This window comes from Arachis stenosperma, chromosome 4 (genome assembly GCF_014773155.1).
Source record: "Arachis stenosperma cultivar V10309 chromosome 4, arast.V10309.gnm1.PFL2, whole genome shotgun sequence".
NCBI classification, from domain to species: Eukaryota; Viridiplantae; Streptophyta; class Magnoliopsida; order Fabales; family Fabaceae; genus Arachis; species Arachis stenosperma.
This window is the reverse complement of record NC_080380.1, coordinates 9,034,563-9,051,478: the sequence shown is the minus strand read 5'-3', so window position 1 is coordinate 9,051,478 and position 16,916 is coordinate 9,034,563. Positions and strand designations below refer to the sequence as shown.

The 16,916-nt window shown below is 31.0% G+C and overlaps 1 pseudogene; it reads right to left on the bottom strand.

The window, feature by feature from the left end:
* Window positions 1–8,690: 8,690 nt before the first annotated feature.
* On the bottom strand, window positions 8,691–14,947 carry LOC130973722 (uncharacterized WD repeat-containing protein C2A9.03-like; annotated as a pseudogene).
* Window positions 14,948–16,916: the final 1,969 nt, after the last annotated feature.

Genomic DNA, 16,916 nt, shown 5'->3' with positions numbered 1-16,916 from the left:
AGATCTGGTGACGACGGAGTCGGACATGCCGATCACCGTGTCCGGCGTGGCCGTCCTCAGCGTCGGAGTGGTTCATCAAGGGGCACATCTGCTGGTCCTGATGATAGACCTGTTGAGCATGTAGGGGCGAAGACCCAGGAGGTTCCTCTTACACATGTTTCGAGCTCCCAGATATACCATGACATCCATGGCCAGATGTATGATGACCTGACGGGTCCGACTTTCACGATGGATATGGACCATGAGGTTGAAAGTTCACAGTTCTATTCCGACTTTGCAGATCTCATCCGGGATGACGACCCTCCACATTTTCAGAAGCAGACCCCACAGGATCAGGTAACTAAGACCAAACCCCAAATGGACATTGCGCAAGGGTACCACCCAGATATGGATGATATGCAGCGGTACCAGGCGCAGATGTCTGACCCTCATAGATTCCAGTCCCACCTACATGTAGACCTGAATGAGCCTGCTGGCAGTCCGTATGATAATTGGTTGGGCATGGGAGGGACGCCTGCATCTGCATATGGCATGGGCATGCCCGTTGATCTTCCAACACAACAGCGCCAGAGGCCCGCCAGAGTGAGACGGGCCGCTCGATGTGGTACAGGGTCGCATTTCCTAGGCGCATTTGGACATGACTCTGACGACGAGGATGAGGACAGGAGCCGTAGCTTACTATTTTATGTTTTCATTGACAATACCTATGTATGTCGGACTTACCATGTACTTTTGTATTATATGTGTTTGTACTTAATATATTTCCATTGAATTAGGTGTGTGTAATGTATATTTTTGTTAACCATACACTATGTTTTATGTTTATATAAATTGTATACTAACGCATAAACCGCTACACCCCTCTCGCGGTTTATGCACATTTTACGTCCACACGTAAACCGCGACACCCGTATAGCGGATTACGTGTATTCGTAAACTGCGGGACCCCTATCGCGGTTTACATAGATTATGGAAAAAATGCATTTTGGTATCCATTTTACATTTTATGCATTCTGGTAAATATGGATCTCATATTATTTAATATAGTAAATTGCCCTTTTATTATATTTATTTTTATACCAAATAACAAAAGTTAAATTTTATGTCCGGTTTTTATTAATTATATTACTTATTTATAGTTGTTTAAATTAGACTTTATATTTATTAAGTCATGTTTCTTTCCAAGAAAAAAAAAATAGTTATGAAGTTATTTTATTTTTTTTATAAGAGTACATTTATTATATCATAATTTTAATAATTAATGTAAAATTTAAAAAATTAAATAAATATATATTTATTTTCATTACATTCAAGAGTGAATTATATGTATTTTTATAGTCAAGAAATATACTTCTTCTATAATTACTAGTTTTTCAATCATCTAATTTTTAGAAGAATAAATTATATGTAAAATGAATCTCGATATATTGGTACAAAAATTATTCTGCGTAATTTTAAAAAAAAATATTGTCTTGTTAAGTTATTTTACTTTTATTCTTTTAAAAGTATATCCAAAATTTAAAAAAAATCACATGAGTAATTTACATCCAATAAAAAACTCTTAATAAAGTTGCTAGGAAAAATATGTGAAAGTTTTTTTATTCAACGATGGATGTATGGAAAAAATTATTTTAATAATAAACTTCTCTCACTAAGAGTAATATTGGAACTTAAATTTAAACGCCAATTGACATTATATATTGTGTAGGTACCTATAGTATATTAAAATAATATGATAACAATTTGAAGAGAAAAATTATTTTGTGTAAATTTATTTTTAAAAAAATAGACCCTGTTGAACTATTTTACTTTTATTCGTTAAAAATATATCCAAATAAAAAAAACTGCAATAATAATTTATATCTAATAAGAAAATCTTAATGAGATTACGGTGAAAAAATAGGTAAACATTTTTTTATTTAACGTAATTGATGGAAGAATTTTTAATAATAAACCTTTCTTAAAGAATAATATTAGAACTTAAATTTAGACACCAATTATTATTATATATTGTGTAAATTAGTAAATACCAAGAGTACATTAAAATAATATGATAATAATAATAATAATTAAAAAAAATTATTTTTTGTATATTTATTTAAAAAATTTATCCTATTTATTGCAGGAGAATTCATTTTAATAATAAATCTCTATCTCTACGAATAATATTGAAATTTAAATTTAGATACCAAAATTTTTGGTATTGTCATTATATATTGTTATAAACAATGACGGACCCAAGTTAAATGAAGAGGGGGCACTTGCCCCCACTAAGTTATAAGAAAATAATAATATTAAATAAATTAATATATTTATTTCAATGTAATTATATTTTTGTTTTCATAAAAATTTATAAAATTTTATTTTGAGATTTATATTAAAAATTTTCTTTTATTAAATTTAACATGTAATAATATTTATTTTATTAAATTTGATTTAATATTAAAATTAAAAATAAGTAAATAAATTAACTCAATAAAAAATTAATGAATGATAATATAACTTTTAAAACTAATCAACTAATTAATTATTAAACTAAATCTCATGTCTCTAAATGTAAATAAAATTATTAGAGTCTTATTTTGTCTTTAAAAATTAGTTATAATAAATAAAAAGAATATCTATATATTAATTAATATTTTTTATTTTATTTTTTAAATAATTTTATTTGTAACAACTATTTTAAATTAAAAATATTTTAAATCATAAATATTACAACAAATAAATTTTTTAATTGAATGAGATGTAATTAATATTTGAAAATTATAATGAATAGTAGAACAATTGTTTAAAAATATAGAAATTGATTTTGATATGTTAAAATATGTATATCTTTTTAGATAATTATTTACGTGGTGAATGTAAAATGTAATTTTTTAATTACAATATATAATTAAATAGATGTATAAAATCTTTAATATAATAGTATATTAAAATTAAATTAAAATATTTTAAGAATGGAAGTGTTACTAACTTTTTTAAACTTTTATATCTCTGTTATATTTTTAGTATAATTGATAATATTAAAAAATCATTTATCTTAGGATATATATTTTGTCCCCACTCCTAAAATTTTTTGGGTCCATCATTGATTATAAATCTAAAGTATATTAACATAATATAATAATTATAATAATATTATTTAGGACAATAATTAAAGATTTATTGAATCAAAATTTAAAAAATATATATTATTAAATTAAATAAATATACAGAATTCTTACCTATATTATCATTATTCGGTCTGTTATTTGAACACAGTTCCGCTGTTATTATGAATATTTGACGATGGAAATATAAATTATATTAGTTTTACGTTATATTTAAGTGAAATGAGAAAGATGTAAGAAAAGAAAAAAATTTTTCTATTATGCAGTAACAGTAATCTTGAGATGAGAGATAATAAAGGAAGAAAAAGATAATTATAGAAGTTCTGTGAATATGAATGAATGAGATAAAAGAGAATGTAAATGTATGTGATAAAAGAGGAGGTGAGGTAGTGAAAATTTTTTAACGTAAAATAACTGACATATAGTGAAATACATGACTAGAAAAGATAAAATTGAAAAAGAATATTAGACACTAAAACAAGTTTTGTCATTATATATTATTATAGATTATAGATGTTATAGATATAAATTGTTATAGAAGATATTTTCAACGACAAGTAATTAATCATTATGCATTTGTTAAGGTGTTTTGTATTTTTTTTTATGATAGAATAATTAATTATAAAAAATGATTAAATTTTACACAATATGATAATCAACTTTTTTATAATAGAATAATCAAATTCTTTTATAAGTGAATAATAAATTTTTTCATAAATATAAAAATAGTAACTACTGTATTTTTTTGTTATGAATAATTTTATTAATTGTATTATAAATATAAATTTAATTTAATTATATTATTTATAAAATTCAATTACAAATGTAAACATAGTGCTCCATATTTTTACACCCATGAATTATTTTTATTGTTAGTAGAGAAAAAAGGACACTAATTAATGTGCTTAACGAATAAAGTTTTTATTTAAATACAAAATAATTGATATTTTCAATATATTTAAGTATTTATTAAGATAAATAATAAAAATGTTAACAAGTGATAATTTTAATGTAAGGATATAGACATGGAACATGACATGATATGAGACACATAAGAATACAAATTTAAAATTGTTCCTTGCAATTCTGTGTCACCGCCGCCGTTGCTGTATCGCAATCCCGGTGCCCCGCAGTTATTGTCTCATTACTTGTTTTTTATCAATTAAGTTGGATGTTCATTTTACTAAACATGCGGATGGTTCTTTTCATTATAAAGTGGATATTTATTTGGGTATACCATTAGTATTTTACTTGATTTACTTGATTCTGTATGCACACGATTCGCAGGATGTTTATTTTACTATGTATGTAGATGGTTCTTTTCACGAAGATGTGAATATTTATTATTAAACACCACTAAAAAAACCCCAATTTCTTCTCCCTCAAATATATGGTTTGAAAAAAGAAACAAGTACGAACACAATAAAAACACAAGAGACTTACGGGGGGAGGGTGGTGGCGCATTGACAGACAGGATTGGGATATACGGTTTCGCTACACATATAAATATTTTTGTCAACCACGTCTAACTAAGTTGGTCCAAACCCAACAAAAATTACTCACACAACATACGCGTAAATTACACACGTCTTGTTCTTTTTCGCCTTCCTTTACGTCATTCTTTTATTAGTATTGTTGTTGCTACATTTTTTAATTTTCCTCTCCCTCTTCTTTCTCCTGGTGGTTATTGCAGCATTTTTGTTGTTCTCTTTTTTTTTTGATTTTTTCTTTTTCTTGTTTTTATTCTGGTTAAGAAGGTAAAACAATAAGAATTTTGAAAATGTAACAGAAGAAGAAGAAGAAGAAGAAAAGAAGGAGGAGGAGGACAATTTTTAAATTGTGCATAAGTTATCAGAAAAATAACACCAATTTTTTTAATCGTGGTATGAAAAAATTCTTAATTTTGACACCAAACTTTCTTAATCATGACATTGGTTCTTGTTAAAAGGGTGAAACAAGAAGAATTATGAGAATGAGAAGCGGAGGAGGAGGAGGAAGAGTTTTGAATTATATAGAATTTATTAAAAAAATAGGCCAAAATTTTTTAAATGTATCACAGGAAGTACAAAAATATAGAATTTAAAAGAAAAATAACTACAATCAAATCATAATAGATCACCAGTAGTTTTACAGGAACTAAAAACTTGAATCAAATCCTAATAGCATCTAAATTTTAAAAAAATACAAGAGAGTTACAAATCAAGAAATTACAAAGCATAAAATTTATTCTTATTTAATTTTCTTAAAACAAAAAAAGAGATAAAAGAAAACAGTAGAAAATACACAGAACTGAAGGGCTCAAGCAGATGAAAAATTGGAGCAGAAGTAGAAATACAATGGTGACTAAAATACCCAACAGATGTAAAAGAACGATGATGACGAGATTGGCGAAGAACAAAGGCGAGGTAGAAAAGAACCACGATGAAGGTATGAACGTAACTATCGAGGACAAAAAGAACAGCGCCATCGCTGATCCAAGAAAAGAGGAGTGCCGCTGAGAAAGAAAAGAGAAGAGAAAACGTCGAGGTGGTGAGGAAGAGAAGACAGATCTGAGACAGGATGGCGACAAGATGTGAGATGGGAGATGAACGGAGGTGATTGTCACTGATGAGTAGATTAGAGAATGAGACTTGAGATGTTTGGGTCTGAGAAGCGAGAAGAGGGAGAAGGGAGAGGGAAGAGAGAGAGATGTGTGGCGCTGAATGAATGTTTAGGGTTAGGGTATTTGATTTCTAAACCTAACTATTTATATTATTTATTTATTAAATGTGCGGAACTGCGGATCGGATATGGGGATATTGGTGCGATATCTGCGATCCGATCATTTTAGAGTGCGGATCGGATAAGATCCGATCCAATGACTGTACAAATTGGATAATATTGTAATTTGTGGATCGGATACGAATAAATACCGCAAATCTGCGGATATTATCCGATTCATGTACAACCCTAAAAATGATTGTGCTTTAAAAATTTATGCTCTTGAATATTTATATCGATTGCATTGTGAATTTATATTTGTGTAATATGATAAATTGATGATTTAAATTTTGATGTTTATTATAGATTTTATATTAAATTATAATTTGACTAATTTTTAATCTTGTAAATAAAGTATAGTTTTACAGTATATAAAACTCTAGGTAAAACAAAAAAAAATCATATAAAAGGATCTTGTACATTTATTGTAAAAAAAGAGTGGAGAGAATCAAATTTTAACAGTTCGAATATACGATGTCATTTCTAATAAAAGTAAAGGAAGAAATAACTATTTTAACTCTTAATCCTTTTGTTATAATTCGATCTTAACTAATAAGCTATATCTCAACCTTTTACCTCAGACAAAATCACCTCGTCAGGGCTACTCATAATTCACTATATAATTGACCATTTAAAATAGGTTTAATTATTTTACAGGTTTCTATAATTTTACCGAATTTTCAATTAGGTTTCTATATTTTTTTTCTTTTCAATTAAATTCCTGTACCTTTTTTTTAATTAAGTCCCTACTGTCAGTGTAACGTTTGAGATAACAGAATATTCTTGATTAAAAAAGAATATTCTTGACAATTAGCTGTAGAGGCTTGGTGAACTAATATAAAATTTTCCCTAATACCCAAATAACCCCTCGCATTTCATTCCTAAAAAAAAAGAAACCTTAAGTTTCTCTCATCTCCTCCTTCTCCTGCCTCCGTCGACGGCATGTGTGTCTGCCATCGACTGCAACGGACGGTTGCTGGTGTGGCAGTTAATGAATTTTAGAGGGTAAAAATCAATTTTCAGTTTATAAGCCACAAAAATTCTAATTACCCAAAAATAAGGGGATTATATGTCACGTATCCCATTAAATCCAAATAATTAAAATTTAGGATAATATGTTTCCAAGCTGTTGTTCAAGTAAAGAGCTTTTCCAAGTTTTACAAGAACTCAATTAGAACATGGGTCATACTTCCGTTCCACCCATATTCATAAAATAAAGAGCGAAAACAATTATTGAAATATGAATAAAAGCATGGAATAAATTAGAAAGATCAAACGAATTAATCCATTACAAATAGACAGAGCTCCTAACCTTAACAATGAAGGATTAGTTGCTCATGGTTCAGAGAAGAAAAATAAGGGTTCTGGTAAAAAAAATGGTCCTGCCTAAATGTACGGAGTTTTTATTTATTACTAATCCTAATAGGTTTAAAATCAAAAATTAAAAATAATATCTTTTCCTAAAAGATAAGATTTGAATTTAAATTCGAATTAATTAACAGATCTTCAGTTGATGGTTGGGGACCACTTGATTTGTCCATTCTGCAGCTTCTAATCTGTGTTTTCTGGGCTGAAAAGTGGGTCAAAATAGCCCAAAATTCGTAACCAGCGTCATTTGTATTTTTGCAGATCGCGCATGTGACGCGTCCACGTCGTCCACGCGTTCGCGTCATTTGTACAGATTCCAGTCCACACGTTCGCGTCAAGCACACGATCGCGTCATTGCGATTTCTCCATTTCGTGCGGTCGCGTGAGCCATGCGTCTGCGTCGGTCTTCGCTGGTCATCTTTTTGGTTTCTTCTTTTTCTCTGCAGAAATTTCATCAAATCCCTCCGAATGCTACCTAAAATAAATAAAATTGCACAAAACTCAAAATAGCATCCATATTGGCTAAAATATAATTAATTCTAAATTAAACTCAACAATTTAGATGCAAATTCACTAGGAAAAGATAGATAAGATGCTCACGCATCAGTGTACCCTCCGTTGTCTTCACTCTGCGCTGGGTCCTTGTGCGTTGTTGTTGTCAGAGGTCTTCTCCACGGTTTGTCCGGCCAAGGCGTCTTCGTTCCCTCGCGGTGAAGGCCCTCGCCTGGAGTCACCGTGCCGCACCTTGCCGAGCCTCCGACCACGCCTTTGCTCCATCTCCTTGCAGTCAAAGTTTCCGCAAGTAAGTGACAAGGAAAAAAGCCTCCTTTTTTCAGTATTAAAAGTTGATATTTATGTTATTTTTTTTCAAAAAAAATATGGCATTGTTTGACTGTTGTTGCTGTGATGGTGGCGCTTTAAATGGATTCTACTTCTATTTTTATTAAATAGATTTTGCTTTCAATAAGGGATTTGTGAAAGTGTGAGTATGCTGATGGTTTCAAATTATGAAAGTCTGAACCTTTTTTTCAAATTATGTAATTGAATGGAGCTACTATGGCATTAGATGATGAATTTTGTTTATTCTTGAATGTTGATTGTTGTGGCTGTGATGATGTTGCTTTAAATGGATTATGCTTCTATTTTTAATACCTGTAGTGATGGAGGACTCGGATTTTACCATAGACATACACCATGGTGGCAAGTTTCATGATTTAGGGAACGGGCTAGAATATTTGGGGGGAAAAGTGTAACACCCCAATTACCCTAAACCTTACCTCTAGCCATAAAGCAAAGGTTAATCAGAGGTTACGACAATCCTAAGGCTTATACATATTTATATATATAGAAGGAAATAATATAATCTAGAAGCCTGATGAAGGAGTAAGCTCAAAAACAGAATTACAAAAGCGTGATACGTCCACACGAAGCTAACGCATAAGATACAAGATATAGGTACAAGAGAATAGAACAAATTTATAGATATAGTGATATAAACATAGGAAACTAGCCGCAGCTTGCGGAGTTTAAGCTGACTAATTACAAATAGAGTTATACAGAGTTTTAGAATTAAAACAACTTATACATCCTATCTATCAAGTAAGCCTCTAAGGCCATAAAGATAAATATACAAAAGGTGAGAGAATACTATGATGAAAGTAAAAACAGAAATAAACAAGGAATAACCATGCTCCGCTCTGTCACCATATACACAATCTCACCGAAGTAGATTACGACCTGCATCTGAAAAACAACAACAAAGTATGAAATGAGAACCGAAGGTTCTCAGTATGGTAACAGTGCCCAATGATGTAAGATGTAAGGCCCCGGAACGCCGAAGGCAATCCTAGAACTTCACATCGCGTACGGGTATTCAAGCTTAACAATATAAATAAATAAAGATATTTAAACCATAAACTGGGTTATCTGACCTAGGGAAATTCTAACTAATGCTACTAATACCGCTGTATCCCACATCCATTACCAACCTAACCTCCGTGCGATCCCATCGCCACCGCCTACCTAACCTCCTAAGCACCAGTCAATCACAATTAATGCAAACAAGTAAAACACATATAATATTCATATATAACAAGTAGTTCAAGAAGCAAATATGGATGTTATACAATTAGACAAACTCATGTAAACAAAGCAAGCAAGCATATAGAAGATGCACATAATGAATGTCTGCCCTATTGGCTGTGATATCACATGTTGGTTATTGTGCCAAACCCGACGGCAAATCCAGTCGACAACTCCCGGATTAGTCTCTCTATTGCGCATAAGAAGGAAAATTTCGAGGGAAAGTGCCCTACCACCTTCTCCTTTCAGAGAGAAATATTCCAAGGGAACGTGCCCTACCACCTTCCTCTGGTTGTCGCATGATTCCGTGGGTTAGTGCCCTACCACCTTGCAATCAGAGAGAAGTCGCATTTTCAGGAGGGATAATTCCGAGGGATAAGTGCCCTACCACCTTCTCCTTTTAGAGGGAAATATTCAGAGGGAACGTGCCCTACCACCTTCCTCTAGTTGCGAAAAGCAAGAGTGAGAAGCCCAGCTTCAACTCTCACATCCGAACGTAGGCGGGATTCTGCCATAGCCCCTACGATGGAGAACAATGCATAGTATAATTACATATTCAATCTCAAAGGCCACTCCTCATAACACACTCCCACTCATGCTCATTCCATCAACCTTAGTCATTCACCAAGTTCACTACTCTTTCTTCTCTCTCAACCAGACTCAACATCAATACAACAGAAACCTAAACCTCCGTTCTCTAACTTTCCAAAATAATCATCAACTAAAACCCTTAGCCTATTTCCCTTATTCCCATACTCAAATCTAAGCCCAAAAACCTTAAAATGGTGTTACAGAAGCTTTCAACCTTGTTGGGAAGGTGAAACAGTTGAAAACAAAGTTTAAAATTATGAAACAGGGCGCGTGCATCTGCACAAGGGTGTGCGTGCGCATGCCCAGGAAGATTTTCAAAGTGTGCGTACGTACAAGGGTGTGCGTACGCACATGTACCAACATTTATAAGGTCTGTGCGCTCGCACAAGGTATGCTAGCGCTCCCAACAGACTGGCCTTCCCAACGTGTGCGTACGCACAGGTCTGTGCGTACGCACAGGTTGCAATTTCCCATTGGTGTGCGCGCGTACAAGCTGTGCCAGCGCTGCAAGCAGATTGCCTGCCTCTGCGTGTGTGGACGCACAGGTCTATGTGTGCGCACAGGTCACAATTTGCGCAGAGTGTGCGTGCGCACATACCAGAAAACTCATAATTCTGTAACTTTGCAGAATTTCAAGTTTTCAACACTAACTTTAAATGATCATAACTCCCTCTACAAAAATCCATTTTCCCCAAACTTTATATCATTTTAAAGCTCTTAAAATCATCTTTAATTTAAAACAAATTCCAATCAATTTTAAAAACCGAAGCAAAAGTTATGATCAGACAAAGCTCACCAAAAATCTATTTTTATCCAAAACCTCAAACTCCACAATTTTCCAATTTTCACAACAAAAACAAACCAAAATCATACTCAAATATCATAAAACTCTACTGCACACTACACTCTAACATTCCATTACACTTCCATCACCTCCACACCTAATTCACTTAACATTCTCTCCATAAACCAACACAAAACCATAATCCTCAATCAAAATTCTCAATCATGAACAATTTACACAATTCCTACATCAAGAACCCATATATCACTACCAAATCATAATTGCCAATCCAATCATGAACCTACACTCAAAATCACCACCAACCCTCAACAACCTCAACAACCAAAACGTTTTCTCTCATCTACAACAATAATTCGCATATTCATCATCAACGTTCATAACCATTAAATACCAATAATCACCAACAACATAGATCATCACACATCATACTCATCAATATTAACCCATATAAATAATCACCATGACTACTCATCAATACTAATAATCTCCAACAATCATCATCAACCATACTAATCCAATACAACCAAGAATTAGCACCAATTCATATATAATCATTCATACACCAACAACATTCAATCCTATCTTAGGTCAACTAGCCTAAGTGTCCATGAACATTACATGTTACATAAAATAAACCGAAATCATACCTTGACCGATTCCTAAAATATTCCCAACATCAAAATAAAGCCACCACCAAGCTTACTCCAAAACCTCAATCAACTCCAACAAACACCAAAACTCAATCTAATATCACATATACATACCAACATCAAAACTTAAGATACACAAAATAACTAAACACAAGAGTTTAGTGAAACCTTACCTTATCCAACGTGATTAGGGATAAAATCCATCAATTATCCGCTACTAGAGATCACCTAAACAAGCAAAACCACAAAATCTACTCAAAAACCAAACACAAAAATGCACAGAACTTAGGGCTGGAAACTGGGAAGTAGAACGCGATTCCTTACCATATTTCTGTGTCGGTTGTACTGAAGAAGGCTTCCGTAGGTGCGGTCCCAGACACCAATAAAGAGTGATTCTGTATCCGGACTGAAAGATACACCAGAGATCTCCCCAAAAAAATCAATTTCCTGTTCCTTCTCAAATCCACGCTTTGCGTCAAAGACATGCACAAAGTCAGCTGGCTCAGCCATTGCCATGAACTGCCCATCAGATGTGAAACGTATTGAACGTATAGCTCCAAGGTTGCCCTTCAGAACAGCAACAGACTTCGACAAATTTCGAACATCCCAGACACGGCAAGTTTTGTCTTGGTTCCCGGTAGCAAAAATACGGCCATCAGGATGCCATGCAGATGCAAATGAGTAATCCAAGTGTCCACATAACTGCGTGATTGTCTACAAAGTCACCAAAAATAAAATTTAGAAATCCATAGCACATACACACTAGGAAAATCCACTACCATACTACTCTCATTTTAAAATTTCCCTCAAGAAACATAAAAGCAGGAATTTGTGACATGGAAAAACAGAGCATGCCAACCTTTCCAGTTTGAGAATCCACCAGCAGCCCTTCTGGATTGTCTCCAACAATTGCAAGAAGTTTACTATCAGGGCTCAATGAAGTATGCTGCAGATAAAAGAAACCGATTCATATTGTCATTTATTATTCTATTCCAATACTAGCTGTAGGATTCTTACTGCAGGATCAAAGAAAAACAAAGACATTTTTATCCACATGCATTCTCAATCTTATCTACTGATATAAAATTCAACTAGAAGTGGCAACTCTTGTCATCTTTTTTATTTTTATTTTTTTTTTCCAAACATAGAAAATCAGCTAGAAGAACTTACATTTACAGGCCAGGGGAAGCAGAAATGCTTGGAAAGCTGAAATTTCTCCATATCAAAGTCTCTGACTCCACAGTCATTATTTGAAGCCATGAAATGAACCGCTCCACTGGCAGATTAATTGATAGTTACTTGTTAGCAAGCAAACAACCATGTATGAAGGTTGTACATAGTAATTGCTCACAGCACAAATCAACAGATTAAGGACCCAAAATAAAGAGAGAGAAAAAAGAGTAATAAGAAAGAAAAGAATGAAGACCTGGGATGCTCATAATCTCGACAGCATTTGTGATCGCATTGTCCTCATAAGTAGTTCTGGAACAAAAGCTAACCCCAGGTCGATCTAAGTACTGTAAGACATTTGACAGGAAAAATGGTTGAATGCATGAATTAACAATAGTGGTGTTTATAATACCAATCATGTCAGATAAGAAAATTATTAGCATAGAAAATGAAGTACCTTGCAAATAAGTTCTCCTTGAAAGCCTCCAGCAATCAACAAGTTGTCTCGCACTGCCAGTGTACTAATTTGTGTTTGAGTAAACCCTTCCAAGAGGCTTCCAGGATGTTTCTGTTAGCAACACACATTTAAAACCTTAGATTCTGTTTTCAAGCCATGAGATCAACAACAGACGGGAGACAAAACGTTTACCTCACACGGAGCCACATGCCCTTGTACATTCAGGATTTCGGATCTCTTGGAGTGCAACGAAGACCAGTGAACAATTGAGTAATGTGAAACAAGATATACATCATGCTTCGATGTTGACCAAACCAAGTTTCGTAGCTACAAATAACAAATTAAAACTTCTCAGTTAACATACAGGTTTCTAAAATAATAATAATACATGAGATATAGACCAAACAAATGTTTTCACATCCACACCTAAAAAATGCAAATAATTTCCATATAACATACTTGGAAATGAAGTATCGTTGACTTCACAGATCTAGTGTTCTGCCAGAAATCATAAAATCTTCCTCCTTTATCTGTTGGCCTGCATTCCTGTAGACAAGAACCGGGGGCATAAGGACAAAAGATCTCTGCAATGTTAATCAAATGTTATAAAACTTTAAGCAAAACCCTGTACCTTCTCCGAAAGTTCCCCTGATTGTGGTATATTTTCATAATTCTTGTACTGCTCTAGTCTAGTTTGTCTATACTTTTCACGACTAATACTCAGTCTATCCCATGGTATACCTTGGATATCCTTTCCCTTCCTAGCTTCTGCGGCAGTGGTATCTGTTATACGATTTTCCTGCTATTGAGAACCCAAATTACCCCCACACAAGAAAAAGTGCAAGCAGACAGAAAAGATTAGGTCAACGGTCGTATTCTACTAAAATTCAGTCATGCAAAGTTAAGTCATCCTATAGGTATGAAAAGAAACCGAATGCAGCAACAATACAATAATAAGATATATATACACATAAGAGACACAAATTATTGAAAAAATACTTCATAGTGACTAGTAATGAATAAACATTCAAGACAATAGAAATTAAAATTGCTTATGACTCGAAACAAACCAAAGGATCGTATTCATCATCATCATCCGAATCTGATTCACCAATGCTCTGCCTCGGAAATACACATCATCTTCTACCTCTGCCATTTCATTATCATCTGCAACGTACTCCATTTCGTCCCTGTTGTAATGAGACATGTTTGCCAACGCTGTTGAAAATTGATACCTAGTCCATAAATGGGAGTGGGATAAAATGACTAAACTAAATTCAATAATTGAAAGGGAGAAACAAAAAAAATCAGAATCAGATTTTTTGCCTAGCAGTAAGCTGCACTAAAGTTAAACGCCATACCCTAAAACTAAATACATCCTTTAATTTTGTAATAAAAACAAAAGCATCTTCCTTCTAAACCTAAACCGACAACGAATAGAAAAAATAATTAAGAAAACCTGAGAAATAAATATCATTAATCTGAACAAATTCCAACCATCCTATGAAATTAATTCCAACATCAACATACATGGAACCAAAATTTCCCCAACTTCGTTTAATTCCGAACACAACAAGATGGTTTCACAGAGAAACCCCAAAAACCAGAAACCGAGAAAAGTAAATCAAATAAAACACCTAAAAGGATACCTACCCAGGAACCAAATTGCAGCATCTACACACGCGAATTTGTAAAAATGAAAACTTTAATAGATAAAAGGAAAATTAAATTAAGAAAATAAAAAGGGGTTGAAGCAATTGCGATTTATCGCAGGAAACGACGAGAAAGAGTTTAACTGGTTCAGAAAAATTCAGACCTGTGTAAAAATTGGAGGGGTTCGTGAATCCAAGCCCTTGTTTTGTGGTTGAAGCGTTTGTTGGATCTCGATGATAAGGACCTGAATTAGATCTCCGTATGCGAATGAACCACCTTTGCAGAAAAATAATATATAATATAATTTATATATTTATATTTATAAATAAATAGATAGATAGATAGATAGATACTTAGATAGACAGATAGAAGATAGATCAGATATCTCGATTCCTCTTTGCGTTGCAAACCCTGAATCCAATTGACATAATATCACTGATTAGTGCGTAACACTCAATAAACTAACATTATTTATAGGTTTGTTAAAAGATTTGATTTAGGTTTGATTTATTTAATAATATTTTTAAGAATTTTAAATTTAAATTAATATTATCTAATTTAATAAGATTAAATTTTATTTAGATTAAGTTATTTTATTTGTTAAGATATTTAAATATTAGAGATTTATTTAAATATTTTTTGTAAAATAATTTATAATTTTTTATGAATAGATTTTATATATATTTTTTATTTATTTATTTTATTTGTTGTACGAAAAAAATTGTAAGATCTAATTTAAGATAATTTTGTATATTAGTTCTTTCAATTTTTACTTTTTAAAAATTTTACAGGAAAATATTTCTAGTGATTTAAATTATTAAAAATAGAATTTTAGAGGTTTATTGAAAAAAATTCTCTGTCAAAAGTTTATTTTCTAATTGCGAGTAACATGACTAATTTGATATTTATTAAAAAAATAGAATTAATTTAATTAAGTTATTAAAATAGATAATTGGTGATACTTTTTTAGATATTTTTTAATTTATCCTTATAAGATTTTTACTTTCTATTTATTAATAACTAGTGATTCAACAGGCACTGTCATACTTGTTCAGCCGCTTTTTTATTGAGTTAAAAGAATATTTTATATTTTTATTTTTAAAATTATAAATTTATTATCAATAACTAAAAATTAAATTATGAAAAATAAAATATTTAAATTATTTAATATATATAAAAGTATAAAATAAAAATTTAAATTAAAAATAAAAAAAAATTGTTGTTATCATGTGTAACGAAATCAAGATAAAGAGTTACTAATATTATTTACAAATTAGTTATTTATATATAAATTTATTTATTTTGTCAATCCTATTTAATTTGAAGTAAATTTAAAATTTATATTCAGAATACTCTTTTTATACATAATTTTAATAGATAAAAATTATTTCTTTAATCTTATATTAAATATCTTTAATTATTTTTAATTTTATTATTATTTTAAAAATGATTAATTTTACTTTGATTATATCATCTTATCATATTAATTTTATTATACAACTTATCATTTTTTCTTGTAATTATGTTGCCATAATTTTAATAGATAAAAATATTCTTAATCTTATATTAATATCTTTAATTATTTTTAATTTTATTATTATTTTAAAATGATTAATTTTTACTTTGATTATATCATCTTATCATATTAATTTATTATACAACTTATCATTTTTTCTTGTAATTATGTTGCCTTATTTCATTCTCCTTCCTTGTTTTCTTCTTTTATTAACCCCAATTACGATCAATTACCACAGTATTATTATCGCAGTTCACATTTTTGTTTATCACGTGATCTATACATATTCATTGTGTTAACTTTTGAGTTGTTAAAGATTTATTAAAGAATTATTTTCTTATTTAATTTAGATATCTAAATGTATAAGTAACTATTATAGATACTTATTTTTCATACTTGCTTGTTAAGTCATACTTTATCATTTTAAAAAAAAATTTAAGATATCAAGCATTTAAAAATTTTGTATAGAATAATTAAATATAAAATTTATGTTATTTAATTTTTTAATATATAGAATAATTAAATTAAATTAATTTAGGTATAATACTAAAATTATTATATTGTTACTATGTGTAACAATGAAAATAAAAATTTATACATATTTGTAAATTTATTATTTCTCAATTATATTTAATTTAAAGCAGATATAAAAATTTATATTTAAATCACTATTTTTCTCGCATAATTTTAATAGTTAACAAAAATTTATTTCTTATAATTTTATATTCAATATTTTAATTATTTTAGTTTATTA